The sequence below is a fragment of the Ixodes scapularis genome, unplaced genomic scaffold, assembly GCF_016920785.2.
Source record: "Ixodes scapularis isolate PalLabHiFi unplaced genomic scaffold, ASM1692078v2 PGA_scaffold7__128_contigs__length_106722199, whole genome shotgun sequence".
In the NCBI taxonomy this organism is placed as follows: domain Eukaryota; kingdom Metazoa; phylum Arthropoda; class Arachnida; order Ixodida; family Ixodidae; genus Ixodes; species Ixodes scapularis.
In genome coordinates this window covers 84,769,410-84,783,970 of record NW_024609882.1, presented here as the reverse complement: position 1 = coordinate 84,783,970, position 14,561 = coordinate 84,769,410, and the positions used below count along the sequence as shown (strand labels likewise).

Here is a 14,561-nt window from a genome sequence, read left to right as displayed (position 1 = left end):
TTTACTGCGGCAGTTACGGCTCAAGTCTGGCACTTACTTTGGCACAACTGTGGCGGACCAGAGAAAAGCCAAACTCGGCGAGGCTGAAATACCGAAATTAGGCGTTGCTTTGGTAGTTATGGCTCAAGTATGGCACACTTCGGCACTCCTGTGGCGTATCAGAGAAACGCCAAATTTTGGCGTGCCCGAATTACCCAAATTAGGCGTTGCTCTAGCAGTTATGGCTGAATTATTGCATCAACTTTGGCGCTCCTCTGGCGGACCAGAGAAACTCCAAGCCTTAGCACGTCCCAAATACCGAAATGAGGCGTTACTCTGGCAGCTATGGCTGAAGTATGGCACCAACTTTGGCGCTCCTCTGGCGGACCAGAGAAACGCCAAACCTTGGCATGCCCCGAATTCCCAGTTTAGGTTTTACTATGGCAGTTACGGCTCAAATCTGGCACCAACTTTAGCGCTCCTCTGGCGGACCAGAGCTACGCCAAACTTTGGCACGTCCAAAATACCCAAATTGGGCATTGCTCTGGCAGTTATAGCTCTAGTATTGCACTACTTCGGCAATCCTGTGGTGGACCCGAGAAAAGCCAAACTTTGGCACGTCCCAAATACCGAAATTAGGCGTTGCTCTGGCAGCTATGGCTGAAGTATGGCACCAACTTTGGCGCTCCTCTGGCGGACCAGAGAAACGCCAAACCTTGGCACGTCCCAAATACCGAAATTAGGCGTTGCTCTGGCAGCTATGGCTGAAGTATGGCACCAACTTTGGCGCTCCTCTGGCGGACCAGAGAAACGCCAAACCTTGGCACGTCCCAAATACCGAAATTAGGCGTTGCTCTGGCAGTTATGGCTGAAGTATGGCACCAACTTTGGCGCTCCTCTGGCAGACCAGAGAAATGCCAAACCTTGGCATGCCCCGAATTCCCAGATTAGGATTTACTATGGCAGTTATGGCTCAAGTATGGCACCAACTTTGGCACTCCTCTGGCGTACCGGAGAAGAGCCAAACTTTGGCATGCCATAGGATCGCCCAACTAAGGCTATAGTTAGGCACCGTACTTTGGCACTGATGAATGCCGTGGTGCAAAAACCTAACTGCGCCAAAGTTGGGCCCTTATGTTTGCCAGACCTTTGCCCAAGTTGGGCATTCCTCTGGCGTGCTACCTGGGTACACAAGGACTTGTTAAACCGGAAAATATCATACTTATTCGCATGAAACGTTAATCTCGCACAACATGTATAAGTACGAAAATAAACAAACATATACTAAAGCAAATTTAGATAAGGCTCGTTGAAACCTGGTATCGTCACTTCACGAGAGACTTTGTCGGATTGTGAAAACTACTTGATTACACAGTAAACGAAAATATGCCCAAAACGGAACTATGCCGAAAATACGCCATGTGCAACGAGTATTCCAGTCAATGTAGTCAAGGCTATTTGCTCTCGCTTGCACAGCCTTTGCACTTAGTCCCTGCTAAATTGAGACGAAGTATAAGTAGAGTGTTCTCGAGAGTTGTAGTGGCAACAGCGGCGGCCGCCGCGTGAAGATTTTTCGCTTAGACGAGACCGTAGCGCTGCTGTTCTGAGCCCTAGGAACGTGCCCCCGTCAGCCTCGTTATCGGCACTGCTCGGCGTGTACTACTGTGGTTCGACTGGAGCGTTTTGCGACGCAGAACAATTTCTAATGTGAAAAATGCAGGTTTTTATTTGCACTAATGCCTTTAGAGTGTGTGTTATCTTCTATTTTTATTAGTCGCTTGTTTTGATAGAGATCATTAGATTAATATCAACCCCCCCCCCTTCCCTGTACTGACAGGTCGTTCAGCAACGCTACCACTTGGGCTACACGCTTAATAGCTGGGAAAGAATCCACGCGATACAGATATAACAAGGAAAAATAGACCAATAAATCTCAATTAATCCCTGACTTTTTTTATTGGTGAGAGGAACTATAAACTGGCGTACTGTTTTTTGCCATCGTGTTGCTGATGCGGAGACCAACGTTGTGTGAGGTGCAAGGCCGAGCGCGCTTGGGAACGGCCAAGGTGCCACTGCAACTTGGGAACATATAGCACATTGTCTTTTGTGGAAATCAGTCTGTGAAGAAAAAATAGCCTGATTGGGAGTACATGAAGGATTAAAATACAAAACGGACAAAAACTTCAACAACGCCTAATATGTAAAAAAACATCGAAAAATATATTTTCAAGTCACTGCGTTGTGACTTGTCAAAACTGGTTATGCACTTCATGAACATACTACACAGCAAGCACATGGCAAGTATCCAGCAACATACTACGCGAAAAGACTACAAAAGTGTCATAATATATTGCGGCATGGAATCCTAACATCTTCGCCACTGACGATGTGCACATAGTCCCGAAGGTTAAGGCGCGGTTCAAAATGTCTCTCGCAGAGCACTGATATCTCGGCGAGGCGTTTACCTTCTCGATTAAGATTTTTTCCCCCTGTAGTCTGCGCGACTCCTCCTTTGGCGCACGAAGCAGCGATGGCTTACGATCCCTGGTGCTCCGGCTGCCCTTGTTGGCCGGGTAGCCCGACTTGCATCCCGGCGCGAAGCAGTGCGTGTGTGTCAGTCTTTTTCCTTGCATTTATGACCGAGATGGCAACGAAAAGGCGAGACACCCCGCTACTACACCACAAAAAAAGTGCTACGGTGCTACGTTCGGGAGAAGCGTACCGCCTAAGCTTCCTCTTCTTCTTCGCTCACCGCACATCTGCCATCTGCCACAAATTATCCTAGTGCTTGGAACTTCAGCGCCACTCGCGGCATCTACGTTGACCGTCTTCACACGGCCGATTGTAAGCGGGCGCCGCTCTTGCCACTACATTCTCTAGAACACTGTAGTATAAGTGTTCCACGCATGCGTGACGCTGCCATAACTGTAGTTCATATGAGGCAGGCGCCACTTCACGAGGCAGCGCGTGCCGCCTCGTGCTCTGCTCACACATACCTAAACGGCGTTGTCAAGCTTGCAAAGATACGTCAGTTTCCACAACGCATGTCGGCAGTGGTGCGTAGTGGAACTGGCTGTGATATCGGTCTATGAGGGCTTGGTTGGACGCGTCCCATCTTTAAATTCGAAATAATCCACATACTCATGTACTGTGTAAATGCATGCTCGTGTAATATCTGCCGGGAGTCTCGGAAGTCAAGGTTCTTGAATTCAGATTACTTGATATTTGATTTGCTCTAAGCCAATCACGAGTAATTCAATTGCAGTGATGCAATGATTTGTGTGTGTGTAAATATATTTTTCTTATTCTGGTTTATTCGGTTTTCTTCTTCTTTCGCAGCTGCGATAGCTGTGAAAGGAAGAACGGACAACGGGGCTACATTGCTGAGTTTGCGTTGTTATGTTTTTATTTATTTTTTTAATGTTGGGCTTTTGCGCAGCTGAAGCGGAGGAGTTATTTAGCTTAACACATTTTGGCCCAGTAGATCCTTTCAAGGTATGCACAAGGTGGTGTAGCTGTGCATCTGGCCACTAGGTGCCCATTGGCATCACAGTGTGGCAATTAGAACGTGAAGAATCTACTCGAAGGGGCATGGTGCTAAATCCAGGAAAATATTTGTTTTCTGTTCTTAGTATAATACAGGGCCCGTGTGACTACTATAATCGCTGTCAGTTCATTTTTTTAATCAGAAGAACGTATCAACTGGAGACCCTCTGTCATCCGATGAAGTGGTCCTGTTCCAGAAGTTTTTGTTTAAGTATAGTCCATACTTAATTTTTTTTTTTTTAATTCCTCTTAATTGCTTGGGTGTATTTGTTTGGAAAGGGTGTTTCCCTTATAGTTCATTTACGCGTTTAGTCTTTGTGTGGATTGCGTTCTAAATGTTTCGATTTCGTGCCCTGTATGTTGTAAGAATTAATAGAGCATTAATTCTTAGCACATCCAGGTGAGGAAATTGAACGTTTTTCAATCGGAACTCCGGTAAAATCCGTTCTATGTCCTATGGTAAGACCGAAGGCACTAGGACAGAAACGATGTGAGTGAGCTCTAATCATTGTGAGGATCTTTTTTTATGAACACAAGCAGTGCTCACCAGACTTGTACGTAATATTTTACTAGCAACGAAATTACTTACATCCCATTCATTTATCAGTAGTTCTCTAAGGGAATAATGACACATTTCATAAAGCAATTGTAGAGTCATTTGCTTATCTTATGCGTAAGGGAATGATTGTAATTTACTACATTTTTGTTTTCGTTCGACTAGATAAATTCCGGAACTTTGAATAGGGACGAAAAATCGTAATCTTTTGCTTTCCTTTTTTCTTTAAGGGATGGAATTTGTCCCGGAATCACGCTGTTACCTGAACATACAAAACGCAATGCCTGGCATTAGTTAGATGTTCAAATCCTTTCTTCACGAAACCTAAACCTTCAACTCAAATCTCTTCTTTCCTTTTGTGGTTTAGTTGTTTGCATAATGTAAATCGTCAGCTTGCTCGCCCACAACGAAGTGGATAGCACACTGATACAAAGCACCGGACTCTTCGTGCAAACAATATTAGGGAAACAACAAGTTCAAAATGTCTCCTTCCAGCAAAAAAAAAAAAAAAAGAAACTGGAAAAAAACAGTCAAAAGAAACATCAAAGGGCACGCTAGCTGGTGTAGCGGATCTGTACGTGTCGTTTATTTTTGCTCGTCACTCATTCTTTGCCCTTTTCTGGCCGAGAGAGGGAGAGAACATGACTTATTTGTATCAACTTCAGGGACCAAGATAATCTACACTGGGCAGAAAACCGAAGTTTGATGGAGCCGTAGTTAGGACACAGCGCCTCAGTGGGCCAGGCTCAGGATTTTAACATCATAATCAACGAAGAACAAGTAAATACTGCTGTTACTAAAAAACAAAACTGCAACACGTTTGAAAAGGGGTTAGGATTACCTTGTAGAGCCAGGCACTTGGAGTCGGCGCCCAATTATCCCTTTTAGTTCTGGCCTCTTCCGTCTCGCGCGACTTTCTTTTCCTTGCGGGAAGCGGTACGCCTTGTGGGCGTTCTTTGTAGTGTTCAAGCGCCCAGCCGCACTGAAGCACCCTATTCTTTTGCTTCTGTCGTCTCACGGGCTAGGAACATCGGCGCATCTGCACCCGGACTGATGGGAGCATACTCTATACTAATCGAGTAAATGGAGTTTTTTTTTTAACGTTTATTGCGTCTTGCGGAATATTGTAATACGAAATCTCGTTCCAAATCCGGAGTTAAATTTGGTGATGTTGTTTTTAAACTGTTTCACCTTACAACAAGATTACAAGGATGGTTTCTGCTTTATCTACTACCATGTAGCTAATTAAATGCTTTGGCCATACGGATTTAATGGGCATCTTTGTCTTTAAAACTCCCAGATGGTTAAAGTTTTGCTTACAGTGTAGTTTGGTACCATTTATGGGCGTAAATCGCCGGTTGGAGACAAGCTTACCCATCATGGAAGATGTTGCCGACTCTCCCTCTGGAAATAATTGAAGGGTAAAGTGAAAACTCCGGTGATCGGTGTGACAGGAAACGCAGACACCTTGAAATCACCCAGTTTGAATATAAAGCTTGATTTAGACCGCTGGCCTAACTGTCTTTCAAAAGACAAAAAAAAATCAACGAAAAATTCAGCGGAACAGGTGTTTTCTCTATACAACAAACGACGCAAGAAGTAGTGTCATGTAACTATTAGGAATAGCACGCTTGAGTCGTCTCTGTCGTTGCTGCCATTTCAATTATTTTAGAGCGTTGGAAATTTGAGCCACGTCTTCGGAATACATATTGAAATATGTTGGCGCGTATACCTAAGTACGAGCGCTCTCAACGATAATTCAGGCAACGATGGTTGACCTCTCGCAACTGTCGTTGAGTTCAACTAAGTTGTCCAGTATTACACGCTACACAGGTCTAACGACCTCAACTTTCGATCGTAGTTGAAACCGAAGCAAATTAAAAAATTATGTCAAATCACCTTTTTTTTAAATAAAGTGATGCAGATGAATTATATGCACTATTTTCAATCACTTTAAAACGTTTAACAGTAACTATAAGTAACGAAACTTTTAGTGTAAAAAATCTATGATCATAACGCTTAACACAGATTGAAGCAAGAGAGACATGAAGCAAGTCTAATCGGCACCTACTTCACAATGGCCCCTTTGGCTGAGGGTAGGCTCCTGCGACATGCCGTTATCATTTTAGCGGCATTTCAGGCCCCGATACATACCTCTTTCAACAATATTTGCTGCTACAATACCTTCTACATTCCTCCCCTAATCTTCCGTAGTACCGATTGCTTTGCTGGCGCTGGTCAACGCCGGCATTGCAGCGGACGCCGCCATCTCATCAGTTAGCGGAGATAGGCCAGCTCAGTTAATCGCAGTGATTGTTAGCGGCTCAATGACAGTCGGCGTCGCCGTGCAACTCCGGCCTATCGCGATTCAATCAACTGTCGTAGGCTCAACGACGGTTGAGAGCGTTCGTGTAACTAGGGTATTAGAGCCGTTAATAGCTGTGTTTCCAGCCTTTCAGTTTTATGTGTAGATTGAGATTTGCAGAAGAAGATGGCAACCCCATTGTGACAAAGAAACGTTTTACTAAATATAGAATATTCGAATAATCGCCATCCGTGGGGTGCCCCCTTTGTCTACTGCCCTGAGGAACATGTTCTGGGCATGCGAAGTAGCTCCCTTTCCCAAATTTCGAACTCGTGCATGTGGGTACAACCAATACCCCCTAAAGACAAGGGCCATGCATGAGAGCGTCGTCAGTTTGTTTCAGACACACGCCAAGAGGAAAGCGCGTTGAAGCTCGACGAGTGTACGCCAGAGAGCAGCAGACGCGTGTCTCCGGCGTTGACGCGAATGCCGTTTTGACGAGTCTGCGTTATGAGACGATGCAAGAGGCGCTGACGGCGATGCTTGCTCAAAGTAGGTGGCGTTACGTCGATCCACTAGTAAGGGCGTTTGTAAGGAAGTGCACAGGGATTGTCTGCTAGGTGGTATAGCCGCAATCCCGTGAATTTGCATGTTTCTCTCTTGTTTTTATAAACTCCGAAAAAGTGCATAGACGCATCGGTTTTTCTGCCGTCTCAAAATGGTGCATCTTCCACTGAGTAGCAGTTTACCAAAAAGGGCTGCTCGAGCACTAACAGGCTTCTGCGGGGGGGGGGGGGGGGGGGGGATGCGAGGCGGGAGTGAGAGGGGGGAGAGGGGTGATGGGCGTGGAGGGAATTTTGCTTTGTGTGGACGGAGCTTCTCATTCAGGTGTTGGCGAAGCCATTTGCACTGTTCCAGGAGCAGTGCTTTGGTACAGTGGAATGAAACTTGAGGCAGTTCGGTGTCAGCGCAGTCAAATCTCTATCGCCCACAGCTATGGTTTCCACTAAATATCCCTAGAAATTAAAAAAAAGCCAACACCGAAAACGCACGTTGTTGGCTCAGGCACGAGCGCAAGAGCATGGCTCTGCAAAATTGTTTTGTTTCCAGGAACACCCGTACATATACATAGCGTGCGCATAACCTTATTGCACCGTACCAATGGTAGTTTTTAGATATTCTTGCCAAGAAAAATGATTTAGCGAGAGAAATATAGGCTGCAAAGATACGCGCGCAGCAGCAATGTGCTTCACGATGGCCCCTGATGGGACGTCAGGGCGAGCAATGTGTGCACCGCCTCACACATATCGACAGTGCAGAGGACGCGCTTGAAACAACGCATTCAATTATGGCTTTCACTAATACTACCAACATGTTTTGTGTTGTTCTAAAAATCTGAGGGCTCTGATCAATGCGAGTAGTTTTATTGAGAGGGCCTATTGAGAGTAACTTTGTTAAGCTGTCAAATTCGGCACCTCTAATCCTCGTGTTTCAAAGAAAAGTGAGAAAAAGTGCCGATATCTCCTAGGCGAAACACTTTCGCGCAGTTACCATTTCCGCAGTCACGCACACAACAAATATTTTGTCAATTTTCTATATTAGCCGTAAGGTAATAGCCAATGAGCGAACGATCTCGTTTAAATCATTTAAAATTGTATATTATAATCTTGATAATTTTTATACTTCTTGGGGCTCGGACTAATACCACCTAAAAGACAAATCCTGTTTTTTCCCCTCCCTAACGTGACCATCGTGAATCCACGCAGCGCTGCCTAGCTTGCGTCAGCACCACCGGTATCGCATCCCGCAGTGCCTCACACGGTATGCGACGCTGGCATGTGTTGACACAAAGGCGGAGACGTCTCCCGCTTTGCTTCGTCTCTGGCTGAGCTTCAGCGTATCTGCCTCTTGGCGCCAATCGAGGATACATTATAGATGACGTCATGCTAAGGCCTTGTCATTTACAGGCTCGTCTTGAACGCTTTTCGGACGTAAAGGAATTAGCGTAAATAAGCCATTGAAAGGAGCGCGTTTATTTGCTCGAACTCCGGAACTTTAGGCTTACGAAGAAAAAAAAATAATGGTAGGAAACGAAACTTTTTTTTGTTATGTAAAGTTGTTGATGCTGCTATATATTGTTTACACTAAAGCTGAGACTGCAGCGAATGCCCTAAGCACGAAATCCGAGGACTCGGCTTTCAAACGTTCGTCCACCGAAGGAGTGCTCGTGCAAGGAAGGCGTTTCTCAAAGCCAGAACCGTGGGCTAGGGTTGTGGCTTTGGCTCTAGTCTCAGCTTAAAACGATTCTGAACCAAACATTTTAGTGTCCATCATAGGTGGCAAACAATCTGTCCACGGGGCAGCAACCGCCGTTGTGCGCGAGCAGACACAACGAAATAGATGTCTTAGTCCTTCATAGACTCTTAGTATCAGAGTGAAATGTATGGGCTCCTGAGAAAAGGAGAATGAAGACAGGCTTTTTATCTACACCAGGGAAAGCTACGTGCTTGTTAGGCCAATCAATCGCCTTTCTTTTACACCACATTCCACTGTGGCGACGAAAAGCCAGTTCGTTTTCTTCTTTTGTCCGGAGCTTACTCATTTTACTGTCATCTTGAAGGGGTCATGAAGCGATTTTCCTACTTCTTCCTTCTTAGCTTTAATCCTCAAATCAAATGCGAATTGTGATATCACGTGGTCGTGACATTCCTTCGGCACCGGTGCGATGACTTCTACCTTCCACCGTGCTTTTTATGCACACCATAGAACTTGTCAGTCCCCAGTGACAATAAGTTCCGTCAGGGCACTCATTGGCCACGAACGCGAATCCAAATATTCGTCGACGGATTGATTTTTGACGAGCGCATACGTCCGAGTGACGCAATTATCGTGTCCAATGCGTGAGCTGGGCTCTGCTGACGTCAGTTTGGCGCCGGTGACGCGCTTTTGGAACCGCGAATGTAGTAGAGTCAAAAGTCGGAGAGCTTTTGAAGGCAAGAAGGTACAAAACAGTCGGCTATATATTCAAATGTTCGTTCCGAAAAGCTGGCTTTTGACTTTCTATCCTCTTTCTTTTGGCCAAGTAAACGATATGCGATTTGTAAAGTACCAATTTAAAATCATTCATCCCAACCCAAAATTCGTTTCATGGCCCCTTTAAAGGGATGCTGAACCAAAATTTTGGGTGGAAATTCTTGGTCGTAATGGCACACATAGCATATCCTTTACTTCTAAATGACGTTGTTTTGAGCGAGAAGGCGTATAAAATTAAATAAACACGAAAAAAACAATTTTACGCGACCCCTGGTGAGCGTCGTGGAAAGCTCGCCTCGTGAAGTGCGCATTCTCATTCGCCTCAAAAGACAGACGGAGCCAAGCCAAGCCAGGTGCTAAGCCGAGTGGCGTTTATTATTGTTAGTTCAACGCGGGCTCTGCCCGCGTGGTACTAGTACCAGCCGCTTTGAGAATAGCCGCCGAGCGAAGAATCAGGGCGAGCACCAACGAACGAGGAGAATGCGCGGAGGCACCAGGGGCGCTGGGGGCGCCGAGAATGCGCACGTCAGTTCCGCTACGCCTGCTCTCAGAAGGACTCGCTCTCGCCGGCGTCTTCCGGCCAAGGATTCGGTCTTAATTCAAAGAAATACAATAATTCGGGCCCCATCCGTCTGATTGAATATCGTTTTAGGTACAGTACCATCCCGTGAAGCCCGCTCGGCCAATAATTATGAGATTTCAAATATCGGTTCAGCATCTCTTTAAGCGTGAATGGAGGATGATGACGTCCATTTCGTTGCGTGTGCTCGCGCACGCCGACCGGTGCTTTCTCGTGTAAAGAGCGTGTGCCACTTAATATGGACACTAAAGTGTTTGGTTCAGCATTCCTTGATGGGTGAACGAACCTTAGACTAATCCCGTACCATACACTGCCCCGTCTGCTGGATCAGTTTTAGGGTTTTCATCAATAAAACAAAAGCTTTCAAATGCTGAAACCACTAGGTGCCATATTTGGGTAGCAGCGCCTACCCCCAGTTTACTGTTGTTTTTTTTTATCCCACGCGCATATATTAAAAACACAAAATAACAAGGCTTCATTTTTTTTATTAGTTCACAAAAAGGACATTTTAGTATGAAAACTACACTAACTAAAAAAATGCTTGGAAACGTTTAGTTGCCCTCACTTCATCGATTTAATATTAATAAATTATACACCGAAAAGCGCTCAAGAACGCAGAGTTTGTGTCCTAAGGTGCTAAGTTGTGCTTTTTGCACTCCCAGGAGACTAGGGAGAAGGAAGTGACGTCAACGACACAGCAAACGCAGATTGGATGTTGACAGAAGAAAACGAAATCAACACCCAATCTGTGTTTGCTGTGTCGTTGACGTCACTTCCTTCTCCCTAGTCTCCAAGCGGTCCAAAAAGCACAACATCCCGTATGGAAATCTTATATCTGGGCCATATCTGGCCATATCAGACATTACATGATTATATAGGGCCTATATACAGCCTTATCTCGCGTGTATAAAGACTTATCTGGCGTATATACAGACTGACATGGCGTATATATAGACCTATCTGGCATATATACAGATTTATCTGGCATATATACAGACTTATCTGGCATATATACAGCCTTATCTGGCGTATATACAGCTTTATCTGGCGGCCGGTTTTCAATATATTTAAAAGTTAAAAAAAAAGTTGAAAAAATTTCTTTGTTGGCAAACTGCAAATGACTCATTGATCGCAAGCTAAATATAAGCACAAATAATCTCAAACTTCAGCGTTGACAATTTTAAATGTGAAATTATATGTCCTAATTTTCATGAGGATTTCAATGTAGCTTAATTATTTCAAAGTGTTTACATTACGCCCGAGTAGACAATTTGCTAAATCCCCCAAGCTCCTCGGCCTGTACTCGAGGAATCGTGGGGACGGTATTTTTCAGCTGCCCGTGATCGAAAATTTCGACCAATTTTATGGTTATACACAGTTTTGAGTTTAATTCGGAGTCACCTTGAACAAGTGTCGTAAAAAACCTGAGTTCCTGTAATCGCACTTTTAAAATTTACCGCCAATGTCAGTACTGTGCATTCTGTCCAACCTTCAACCTGGATGAGCTGCAGACATATCTCTTACATTATTATCATTCTCGTGCAGCTTTAAAGATGCTGATATTAAGTTAGAAACGCTAAAAATGCTATAAACAGCCACGCTGAATTTCGAGCTAAATCCCGGTTTCGGTTGTTGTGATTTCTCAGCCTTTAAGTAATTCTTGCTAAAACAACAATCACGAGAATGATAATATTGTAAGATATTTCGGCAGCTCAGCCTGGTTGAAGGTTGGACAGAATGCACAGTATCATAAACGCTGCCATTGACGAGAAATTTTAAAAGTGATGGGACAGGTCCTTGAGCCCTATGGGACGCGTGTTCAGGGTGACTAGGAATTACACTCGAAACTCTGTGACCATAAAATTGGTCAAAACTAGCGATCACTAGGGAGCTGAAACATCTCGTCGCTGTTCTTGAGTTCATGGTTTCCTGGCTGCATCTCGTCCGGGGCCTGCGTTCTGCGGTCCCTGGCTACGTGTCGTCGAGCGCCCCGGCGAGGGTGCGAACCGCCATGGCGGCCGCGTCGACGGAATCTTCTCCCCCACCGAAAGCGCACGCTTTCGACGTTGTCGTGCCAGTAGGCACATCGGCGGACGATCTCATTGATGGGATATCCGCCATTGTGGGGCTGCCCGAAATTTTCTCGGCGCAGCACCTAGCGGGTACAAACTTCCAAGTCGTCGTCAACACCCGTGCAGCCGCCCTCAAGCTTCGTGAGGCCGGCAGCGTCTCCATCGCCAACCAGTCAGTCCCCATCGTGCCGACGGGTCCGCAGGTGACGAATGTGACTTGCCTCTTCCTGCCGACGTTTGTGCGCAACGACCAGCTCGTCCAAGCCCTGGCCCCCTACGGCAGAGTCATCGACGTCTCCTACGCAACCTACCACCGAACGGCGACATTGAATACAGGAACCCGCTTCATCCGCATGGAGATGAAAGAGGCTAACCCCCTGCCCAACTTCCAGCGCGTCGCCGGACATCGTGCTACTTTTGACTACCGCGGCCTGAAGCACGTATGCCGACGCTGCAGACAGGAGGGCCACGTCCGGGCACAGTGTACGACGGGCTACTGCGACCGCTGCGGTGTCTTCGGGCACCCAACCGAGGGCTGCACTGCCAACTGTGGACGCTGCGGTGGAACCCACGCGACTGTGGACTGCACGGCCAAGAGAAGCTAATCCTCCATGGTCACCGGAAACTACGCCACCGATTTCCCGGCCCTGGACCCAGGAAACGCGACCCGTCCCATCGCCCCCGAAGCTCCGGCCGTACCAACCGTCTCCACCGTCGCCCCTCCGTCACCACCTGACGCCGCAGCCGCGGCCGCACCACCGCCTCTTCCGTCGCCGCCCCCACCCGCCCCACCTGAGCCAAGCCCGACCGGCTCGGGGGTGACTTCAGCCGAAGCGACGGACTCTGTCCGAACCGCCGCGGTTATTGTCAGCGACACCGCCTATGCAGCGTGGAGCCAAGCGTCGGGTGATGGCGAGGTGTCCAGCGACAGCGACCACCTCGTCATCAACGAGAACCCCGCTCCAGGTGGCCCCGCAGAGACACCGACCGACAGTATGGATACGACCACAACTGAAACACCGGAGTCCGACTCGACCCGACTAACGCACGAGGACTCCAAGCGACCCCTCCGGAGCAGCGGTTCCCGCTCAACTGACAGTGGGGGCCCACGAGCCACGTGCCTCAAGAAACCGCGAAAGTCCTCCCCCTCGCGTTGGGACACCTCTCCAGCATCGTCCGACAGCTCCACGTTTTAAGCAACACGCCGGCGTCCCTATCCCCCTTTTCACTTCATACTGGCCACACTTCGCATATTATCCCTGAATGTGCGGGGCTTTCGAAACCCAGCGAAGCAAGCTGAAGTGATGCATTTCGCGAGGATGCAGAACTGCGATCTTCTGTGCTTGCAAGACACCAACTTTGCCCGCTTCCGTGACGTTGCGGATTTCGAAGCCCGGTTTTCTGTGACTGCTTTTTTTTCTTACGCGCCGCGCCGCGCGACAGGCGGGGGCGTGGTTGTCTGCAATCGCAGTCCGCTGCGCAATGCCACTTATCTTTTTGATACGGAGGGAAGGACTCTTCGTTTGGACTTTTTCTTCGGTGAACGAAAATTTCGCCTCGTCACTGTCTACGTACCAACTGTATCGACCTTCCAGCACGAGTACTTCCGCAGCCTGGACGTGCATCTACTCGACGCGGGCCCGTGCTTTTTGGTCGGCGACTTCAATTGCGTTCTGGACTCTAACGCAGACGTACGGGGTCCTCGTCAGGGTCGCTCAACCTGGTCCGCCCGTGAACTTCGGCGGCTTGTGAGGCACTTCGACCTCGTAGATGGATGGTCCTTACTGCATGGATCCACCCACCAGTCGACGTGGAACAGAGGGGCTTCGGGAAGTCGCATAGACCGGCTGTACTTGCCTCGCACGCTATCTGCCGCGCCACAGACCTGTACTGCGGTGGACTTCCCGTCGTGCCCAGAAGAGATTTCCGATCACCGTCCGCTACTCATCAAGTTCTGCTTCGACTCTGCCGTCGCACGCTCCCCACGTCCGTGGCGTCTGGATTCCAGGATCCTCCACAACGAGACCACGCGCCGCACGCTAGGCAACCTGGTCAAGGAGTCGCTAGTGGGCGTGCGCCCAGAGCCGGCGTCTTGGGACCGCCTAAAAGGTCAATGGCAAAACTTCAGCACTCTGATGGGACGGCACCTCCGCGAACGGCATCGAGGGCTACTACAAGACACTATCCTCCGAATCCGTATCGTCCGCCGAGGGGGCGCCGTGACCCCCTTCATGAGGGCGTACCTCGACCAGCTGCAGAGACGCTACGAACGATACCTTCGGTGGGACTCCACGGCGGCTACTGTCTTGCAGGCTCAGGGGAGCCCGTCGGTCCACCCGCAGGTACTGCGCTACACCCATCGCACAAGCCTACAAGCCTTTGAAAGACAGCAGACGCCCTCCGCATCGGGGTCGCTCGGCTACCTTGCCAATGGTCGCTTCGCAGCCCACTTCCGATCGCTAACCCAGTCGGACGCGCCGGTTGATCGCT

General features: G+C 47.9%; 1 pseudogene; it reads left to right on the top strand.

Moving 5' to 3' along the window:
* Positions 1-12,010: 12,010 nt before the first annotated feature.
* LOC121833179 lies at positions 12,011-13,267 on the top strand (annotated as a pseudogene).
* Positions 13,268-14,561: the final 1,294 nt, after the last annotated feature.